At 51.2% G+C, this 7,616-nt stretch overlaps 1 pseudogene; it reads left to right on the top strand.

Moving 5' to 3' along the window:
* Positions 1-442: 442 nt before the first annotated feature.
* Positions 443-7,616, top strand: LOC132407581 (uncharacterized; annotated as a pseudogene).

The following is a 7,616-nucleotide window of genomic DNA, read 5'->3' as shown; positions in this document are numbered from 1 at the left end:
CCACATAACACCCCCCCCCCCCAGAACTGGCGATACACCCCCCAATGTCCACAGTCTGGGCCAGAACCTGCTTGGGAGGTCGGCCTCTGCGCCGAGGTGCCGGAAACTCGGCCGGTTGCGCCAGGTCCACATGGGCCGGTTTGAGGCGGTCCACCGTGAAAACCTCCTCTTTCCCCCCAACGTCCAGCACGAACGTGGACCCGTTGTTCCGGAGCACCATAAACGGCCCCTCGTATGGCCGCTGCAGCGGTGGCCGATGCCCGCCCCTTCGTACAAACACAAACTTACAGTTCTGTAGGTCTTTGGGTACGCAGGTCGGGTGCCGCCCGTGCTGTGAAGTGGGTATGGGGGCCAGGTTACCGAGCTTCTCGCGTAGTCTGCCCAAGACTGCTGCGGGATCTTCTTCTTGCCCCCGTGGGGCTGGTAGGAACTCCCCGGGGACGACCAGGGGCGCGCCGTATACCAACTCGGCCGACGAGGCGTGCAGGTCGTCCTTGGGCGCTGTGCGGATGCCGAGTAGGACCCAGGGAAGCTCGTCCGCCCAGTTGGCTCCTCGCAGGCGGGCCATGAGGGCCGACTTCAGGTGACGGTGGAAATGCCCCACTAGCCCGTTCGACTGTGGGTGGTAGGCGGTGGTGTGTTGCAGCTGAGTCCCCAAAAGGCTGGCCATAGCTGACCACAGGCTGGAGGTGAACTGGGGGCCTCTGTCGGAGGTAATGTGGGCCGGTACACCAAAGCGAGATATCCAGGTGGTGATCAGGGCTCGGGCGCAAGATTCAGAGGTGGTGTCGGTGAGCGGGACCGCCTCTGGCCATCTTGTGAACCGGTCCACGATAGTCAGGAGGTGCCACGCTCCGCGCGACACTGGCAGGGGGCCCACGATATCCACATGAATGTGGTCGAAACGCCGGTGGGCGGGATGGAACTGCTGCGGTGGGGCTTTGGTGTGCCGCTGCACCTTGGCCGTCTGGCAGTGCATGCACGTTCTGGCCCATTCACTGACCTGTTTGCGGAGTCCGTGCCAAACGAACCTGCTGGAAACCATCCGGACAGTTGTCCGGATGGAGGGATGCGCCAAGTTATGAATGGAGTCGAAAACAAGGCGCCGCCAGGCTGTCAGGATGACGGGACGGGGCTGGCCGGTGGTGACATCACAGAGTAGGGTCCTCTCACCCGGGCCTGCGGGGAGGTCCTGGAGCTGCAAACCGGAGACTGCGGTTCTGTAACTCGGAATCTCCTCATCCGCCTGCTGCACCTCTGCCAGTGCCTCAAAGTCTACCCCTTGGGAAAGGGCATGAACGGTAGGGCGAGAGAGCGCATCCGCCACGACATTGTCCTTACCCGAGACGTGCCGGACATCCGTCGTGTATTCAGAGATGTAGGACAGGTGGCGTTGCTGGCGGGACGACCCGGGGTCGGACGCTTTTGTAAACGCAAAGGTAAGCAGTTTGTGGTCCGTGAACGCGGTGAAGGGCCGACCATCTAGGAAGTACCTGAAATGCCGGATTGCCAGGTAGAGCGCCAACAGTTCCCGGTCGAAAGCACTGTACTTGAGCTCGGGTGGCCGCAGGTGTTTGCTGAAAAACGCCAGGGGTTGCCAGCGACCTGCGATGAGTTGCTCCAGCACCCCACCGACTGCCGTGTTAGATGCGTCCACTGTGAGGGCGGTAGGGGCGTCCATTCTGGGATGTACTAGCATTGCGGCATTCGCCAAAGCTTCCTTCGTTTGAACGAAAGCGGCGGCGGACTCCTCGTCCCAGGTAATGTCCTTGCTCGGACCCGACATCAGGGCGAACAGGGGGCGCATGATCCGGGCAGCTGAAGGGAGGAAGCGGCGGTAGAAATTGACCATACCTACGAATTCCTGAAGGCCTTTGATCGTGGTGGGTCGGGGAAAGTGGCGGACCGCATCTACCTTAGCGGGCAGAGGGGTTGCCCCGTCTTTAGTAATCCTGTGGCCCAGGAAGTCAATGGTATCGAGTCCGAACTGGCATTTGGCGGGGTTGATTGTAAGGCCGTACTCACTCAGTCGGGCGCAGAGTTGACGGAGGTGGGACAGATGCTCCTGACGACTGCTGCTGGCTATGAGGATGTCATCCAAATATATGAACGCGAAGTCCAGGTCCCATCCCACCGAGACAATTAACCGCTGGAACGTCTGTGCGGCATTCTTCAGGCCGAATGGCATGCGGAGGAACTCGAAAAGGCCAAACGGGGTGATGAGAGCCGTTCTGGGGACGTCGTCAGGATGCATCGGGATTTGATGGTACCCTCGGACGAGGTCTACCTTGGAGAAGATCCGTGCGCCGTGCAGGTTCGCTGCAAAGTCCTGAATGTGCGGCACAGGGTAGCGGTCCGGTGTGGTAGCCTCGTTCAGCCTGCGGTAGTCGCCACACGGTCTCCAGCCTCCCGTCGCTTTGGGGACCATGTGCAGGGGGGAGGCCCATGGGCTGTCGGACCGCCGGATGATCCCCAATTCCTCCATCCTCTGGAACTCCTCCTTCGCCAGTCGGAGCTTGTCCGGGGGAAGCCGCCGAGCGCTGGCGTGGAGGGGTGGTCCCTGGGTCGGGATGTGGTGATGTACATGCCTGGGCATGGCCGCTGTGAACTGCGGTGCCAGAACCGATGGGAAATCCGCCAGGACCCTGGTGAAGTCGTTGTCGGACAGCGTGATGGAGCCGAGGTGAGGGGCTGGCAACTGGGCTGCACCCAGGGAGAATGTCTGAAAAGTCTCGGCGTGTACCAGTCTCTTCCTGGGCAGGTCGACCAGTAGGCTGTGAGCTTGCAAAAAATCCGCACCCAGAAGCGGTTGGGCTACGGCGGCCAGTGTGAAGTCCCACGTGAACTGGCTGGAGCCGAACTGTAGCTGCACCTGATGGGTGCCATAGGTCCTTACTGTGCTGCCATTCACGGCCCTCAGGGGGGGACCCGGTGCCCTGCTGCGGGTGTCGTAACTCGTCGGAGGTAAAACGCTGATCTCAGCCCCAGTATCGACCAAAAACCGGCATCCCGACCTTCTATCCCACACATACAGGAGGCTATCCCAATGGCCAGCCGCCGTAGCCATCAGCGGCGGCTGGCCCTGGCGTTTCCCAGGAACTTGCAGGGCGGGCAACAACGGCGGGCTTCTGCGCCCCACCGCTGGTGGTAGAAGCACCAGTGTTCATTGGGCCGGGGGTTGGCGGGCTCTGCAGCCGGGCCTGGACTGGTTTGCTGCTGGGAGCGTGGCTGGGAGATCTGTGCGATGGACGCCCCGCTCACCTTTTTGGCGTTCCACAGCAAGTCCGCCCGGGCTGCCACCTTCCGGGGGTCACTGAAATCCGCGTCGGACAGCAGCAGGCGTATGTCCTCGGGCAGCTGCTCCAGGAATGCCTGCTCAAACATGAGGCAGGGTGTGTGTCCGTCGGCGAGAGACAACATCTCATTCATTAAAGCCGATGGAGGTCTGTTGCCCAAGCCATCCAGGTGCAGTAAAAGGGCAGCCCGCTCGCGCCGTGAGAGTCCGAAAGTCCTGAGGAGCAGAGCTTTGAATTCCGTGTACTTGCCGTCTGCCGGGGGCGACTGTACGAACTCTGCGACCTGGGCCGCTGTGTCCTGGTCGAGGGAGCTCACCACATAGTAGTAGCAGGTGTCTTCTGAGGTGATCCGGCGAACGTGGAATTGGGCTTCGGCTTGCTGGAACCATAGGTTCGGGCGCTGTGTCCAGAAACCCGGCAGTTTCAACGAAACCGCATGAACAGAGGCGGCGTCGGTCATTTCTGGTCCAAAAATCGTTTGGACCGTCGGGGTCACCAATTGTAGTGGTGTGCTACACGCAGTGCTAAAATTACGACACGGAGTCGGTAACTACAGTCGAAGGAAAAACTTTATTCGAAATCCTCAGCCTCACTTTTAAGCCTCCCTCAACCTGCCCCCCGTGGCGCAGAGGCTCCAAAGCTCTGTGCTCGCAAACCCTCGTAGGCTATCTAATTGTGAGCCGGTTCAGATGTGCCAGGAAATGGGTCGCCACAGTCTCATTTTTACTATGCACTGTACTAGCAGTTATGGTCGAAATGACAATAAAAGTTGACTTAACTTGACTTGACTTTGCCACGAAGCTGACAGACACAGAACGAAAGGCTATTTGATTACCGTATGGTCATAACGCAAAATCTGCAAGTGTTTGAAATCTTCCTCCAAACTTCTGTGCTGCTAAAGATGGAAGGGGTTTTGAAGGAGACACTGCAAAGATAATGGGTACAGTGATTACCATTTTGCAACATGCTGTAAATTCTAGAAAGATTCCTGTGATGTAACCCCAGTATTTAAGTAAGGGTGAAAGAAAAAACCTGAAACTGTGGGCCTATCAGTCTACCATTAGGAAAAGTGCTAAATAATCAAGAAAGTAATAAAGGAATTTTTAGAAAATATTGAGTAGAGTCAACAAAGGTATCAAAGCAAAATCAGGCTTGACAAATTAACTGGGATTTGATGAGGATTTGGCAGACAGATTGAGTGCCAATGATTAGTCACAGTGACCAGTGACTGGTGGTGTTCTGCAGGGGTCGATGTTGGGACCGCTTCTTTTAATGCTGTATATCAATGGTTTAGATGATTGAATACATGGCTTTGTTGTCAAGTTTGCAGACGATACGAAGACTGGTGGAGGGGCAGGTAGTATTGAGGAAACAAGTAGGCTGCAGAAAGACAGATTAGGAGAATGTGCAAGAGAGTGGCAAATGAAATACGATGTTGGAAAATGCATGGTCATGCACTTTGGAAGTACAAAAAAAATGTGCAGACTATTTTCTTAATGGGGAGAAAAACCAAAAATTTGAGATGCAAAGGGACTTGGGAGTCCTTGTATAGACCACCTTAAATGTTAACTTGCAGGTAGATTTGATGGTGAAGAAGGCAAATGCCATGTTAGCATTCATTACAAGAGGTCTAGAATACAAGAGCAGGGATGTGATGCTGAGGCTTTATGAGGCACTGGCGAGGCCTCATCTTGAGTGCTGTGAACAGTTTTGGGTTCCTCATCTAAGAAAAGATGTGCTGACATTGGAGAGGGTTCAGGGCAGGTTCACAAGGATGATTCAAGGAATGAAAGGGTTATCATATGAGGAACATTTGATAGCTCTGGGATTTAGAAGGATGAGGGGGAAACCTTTCAAATGTTGAAAAGTCTAGACACAGTAGATGTGGAAAGGATGTTTCCCATGGTGGGTGGGGTGGGGGGTCAAGGACAAAAAGGCACAGCCTCAGGATAGAGGAACGTCCATTTAAACAGAAATGCAGAGAAATTTTTTAACAGAGGGTGGTGAATTTGTGGAATTTATTCCCACAGGCAGCTGTGGAGGCCAGATCATTGGGGGTATTTAAGGCAGAGCTTGGTATGTTCTTCATTGGACATGGTATCAAAAGTTCTGAGAAGAAGCTGGGGAATAGGTCTGAGGAGGGGGAAGAGGATCAGCCATGATTAAATGGCAGAGCAGACTCAATGGGCGAAATGGCCTAATTCTGCTCCTATGTCTTATGGTCTTATGGTTCAAGCCCAAACTCCAGCGCCATTAGTGGGGAGTTCAAGGTCTCGCAGTACAGATGTTAAATATGTAACTTTGTCAGTTCATGCAAATTTGTTACTGGATTTTATAATTTTACACTGGCTTAATGTATTTAATTTCATTCCTTGTTCAAATAAATGCCCTTATTATAATAGAAGGGAAAGACTTGTATTTTTCAGCAGGGACACAAAAAGACTGCATAGGGTGGAATCTGGAGCAACTCAGCGAGAGGCAACATCTATGGGGGTGGGGTGGGGAGGGAGAGGAATTGTTGACATTCTGTGTTGAAGCTCTGCATCAAGTCCTGATGCTGCATGACCCCCGATTTCCTCTAGTAGATTGATTTTTCACAAATGTGTGTAAGTATTAATAATAGTCAAATGTAGCAATAGGTTGGTACTGTCATATCAAACTTCTAGAAAGACAGAAACTTCAAGAAGATACAGTAATTTACTATACTTGCATATATGCTGTTTGTATTCATTAATTCAGATTAACATTGCTGCTTTTGAAGAGTTTGCACCTTTTTCTGGGTGCTCCAGTTTCCTCGCACGTTCCCAAACATTCAGTTTGATGTGTTAATTAGCTACTATAAATTGCGCCAATGTGTAGAAAAGTAAAAACTAGGACATGATTATGAGGGAAGAACAAAAAAAGATTGGCAGACATTTAGTGTAAATGGGTGCTCGATGGTCAAATGATTGTTTTACTTGTTTGACTGTGTTTTGTCTGTATCATATTTCCATGATTTCCGATATTACAAATCCAGGTGAAATCGTGAAAAGAAAGAGGATTCAAGAGAAATGAATAAGTGCATTTATTGGACAGAAACTACATACACAAAATGCTGGAGGAACTCAGCAGATCAGGCAGCATTGGTGAATCCTGAAGAAGGGTCTCAGTCCAAGACATCAACTGCTTGGTCTTTCCAACGGTGCTGATTGACCTTTTGAGTTCCTCCAGTACTATGCCTGTGTTGCTTTGGATTTCCAGAATCTGCAGACTTTCTCGCATTTAAGATGGACCATAATGTATAAAATGTGACAACTTGTATTGATGGACAGTACACAAATCTCATCATTTTAAATAGTGATACTTTCAGAAATGGTAATGTTCAAATGGGCCTAAGTGTCCTTTACACACACTCTGGTAGCAACGTGCTCGTGTGACAAGCAATTAGGAAGGCAAATAATGGGTTTTATAATTCAAACATTTGTATACAGGAGTAAAGATGTTTCACTGCAATTATCTCAACAAAACCTTATTGAGAATGTGACTGGAGTATTGTGTATAGTTTTGGTTTCCTTAACTGCCCTGGAAAGAGTGCAAAGAAAATTTATTAGACTGATGAAAGATTGTGTAGACGTGAACTATATTATGTAGAATTTAAAAAGATGAGAGAAGTTTCAGTAAAACTTAGAAAATCTTACAGCGCTTGATCTGGTGGATACAGGATGCAGGATGTTTCCCGGGTCGAGGAGTTTACAATTAAGGGGTCAGCTATTGAGAACGGAGAATTGGAGAAATTCCTTCAGACTGTTGAATGTTATGAATTCTCTTCCATCATGGACTGTGCAGGGTCACTTGCATCTATTCAAAATAGAGATCATAAGATCGCCTCCATTGTTGGATGTCCAAAACATCAGGGTTTAATGGTTGGTATGGGGTCAGAAAAATAGCTTTGTAGATGATGAGCCTCAGAACAGAAGGGGTATTCTTACCCTGAAATACCCTAATGAACATAGCATTCACCAACAAGGATGACATGGAGAAGATTTGGCATCACAAAGAGATCCGTGTTGCTCCAGAAGAACACCCTGTCCTGCTCACAGAAGCCCCACTGAACTCTCAAGCAAACAGAGAAAGGATGACACAGATCATGTTCGAGAATTTCAACATGCCTGCCATGTACGTGGCCATCCAGGCTGTGCTGTCTGGGCATACCACTGATTTTGTCATGGACTCTGGTGATGGTGACACTCATTTATGAGGGTTAAGCACCTCCTCATGCTACACTGTATCCGGACCTGGCTGATCCTGACAGACTACCTCAGGAAGATTCTGTCAGAGTGA

The sequence above is a fragment of the Hypanus sabinus genome, chromosome 18 (genome assembly GCF_030144855.1).
Source record: "Hypanus sabinus isolate sHypSab1 chromosome 18, sHypSab1.hap1, whole genome shotgun sequence".
NCBI lineage: Eukaryota > Metazoa > Chordata > Chondrichthyes > Myliobatiformes > Dasyatidae > Hypanus > Hypanus sabinus.
This window is presented reverse-complemented; position numbering and strand designations above follow the sequence as displayed.